This window comes from Echinops telfairi, unplaced genomic scaffold (assembly GCF_000313985.2).
Source record: "Echinops telfairi isolate 266 unplaced genomic scaffold, ASM31398v2 ScPeMD7_2;HRSCAF=8, whole genome shotgun sequence".
Taxonomy (NCBI): domain Eukaryota; kingdom Metazoa; phylum Chordata; class Mammalia; order Afrosoricida; family Tenrecidae; genus Echinops; species Echinops telfairi.
Genome location: NW_022103898.1, coordinates 38,127,898 through 38,129,839, shown reverse-complemented (window position 1 = coordinate 38,129,839; position 1,942 = coordinate 38,127,898).

Below are 1,942 nucleotides of genomic sequence, written 5' to 3'. Positions count from 1 at the left end.
ATGAAAATAATCTATAACTTATCAAGGGTTCATGAGGGTGGGCAGGAGAGGGAGGGAGAATAAATGGGGAGCTGATATCAGGGGCTCAAATGGGAAGAGAATGCTTTGAAAATGATGATGGCAGTATATGTGCAAAGGACTTGACACAGCGGATGAATGTATGGATTGTGATAAGAGATTTAAGAGACCCCAATGAAAGTATTTAATTAAAAAAATTATTGTGAGACATGTGGATGAAGTGCTAATAAAAGTGTTAAAATAATTTTAAAATAAAAATGCCTGATTAAAAAAACAAAGCTATCCACAACTTAAAAGCCTCTCTGGGGTTATTCAAATGAAGTTTCTTTATGAAGGGCACCTGACTCTAACTCAGTGGGAGAGACCTTCTGAGCATATGTGTAGCCATGGAACAGTCAAAGTGAACCCAGCAAGCTCCATCTATCCTTTGAAATAGAAGTCGATATCCTTGAAGGCTTGTGAAGTTTAGAAACACATAGAGCCAAAAAATTCTGAAAAGTATACATGAAGAATTTTATTTGATTTTCAATGGCTGGTATTGGGAAGCATACAACCTGAGAAGTTACTTGCGGGCTCTGTTTAAGTAATGTCTAGGCACAGTTTGGGATCAAAAGATTGAAGGATGAACTTAAGAGGTAGCTATGCGCAAGATGTAATTTCAGGAATCTGTGAATTACCAGCGTCTAGAAAATCCTTATTTTTCTTACTCCCTTAGCTAAACACTGATATCCATTTAAAGATTTCTAACATTTCATTCTTAACAAAGTAAAGAATCTCTGCTTTAAAGTAAGATAATCTGATTTTACCATTTAGTAGCTCCTTAACATTGAAATGGAGTCGTTAAATGGTGCAATCAGTTAATGCTCTCAAAGTGGTTGGACATTTTAGTTCAAAGAAAGGTCTGGTGATCGACTTCCAGCAAAGTAGCCCTTGAAAAGGCTGTGCAGCACAGTTATGACTTACATGGGACATCATGAGAAGGATTAAACTCATGGGCAACTTCGAAAAATTCACTCTCTTTATGGCAAGTTATTTTAAAATATATAAAATAGAAAATATGCCTTGTTAACTATTTTTCTTCCTGACAAGTTTCCTAAGAGAACTTCATATACAAGAAACACAAAAAAATAAGAATTTGAGGACCACTCTGCTATTAACTGCTTCATTTCCTGACACCTTGATGCGGAGGCCTGTGGTGAGCCTGTCAAGATAATGCAGTCGTTACCCTAAAATGTAGCCACTCAATTAAAGTCTTATCCCTTTGGAGCAAAGCGAGGAGGTGTGTATAAAATGTGAGAGGAGCTTCAAAAACATGCTAGCAGCGCTCTGTGAGGGCCGAAGAGATCGGGATTCTACTAAGAAGTCAGCAAACCACCAAGCCAAAACACCCAACTCCTTACAAGTGGTCCTCAAGTGACAAGCAAGACCCAGTCATAATCGTGTCGTCAAAACAAGTCCTTGCCGTTCTTGTTTAGCATTAGATTTTGCATTTGTCAGTTTTATCATGGTATTAGCTAATCAGCCCTTAATTTCCATGCACTCTGGCTGTTGGGAGTTTAATGAAAGTGGTGACAGGCACATTCATAACCAATATCCAGAGTTTTTTGGTGGATCTTCATCCTCAGTACAATTTCTGGACCACGATACATGGGCACAGGACATTCCTGGTTCCTTTGACCCAGACAGCTTTTTTGAACCTGGTGTTGATTACTACATCTGGTAGTATATCTGGTCTTCCCAACTCCATCATGGCAAATTTCCGAATCTCCTTGGGTCCCCAAAAGCCATGCTTCTGGAAGTCCACACCATGGCTGGCCTCTTGAATGTTGATGGTGTCATCTCTGGTCATGATTTTATTGATAGCAGAATGACCCTTCATCTCTGAGATAGTTAAGGTTTATTGTGCCAACCTGGCCGATAAACA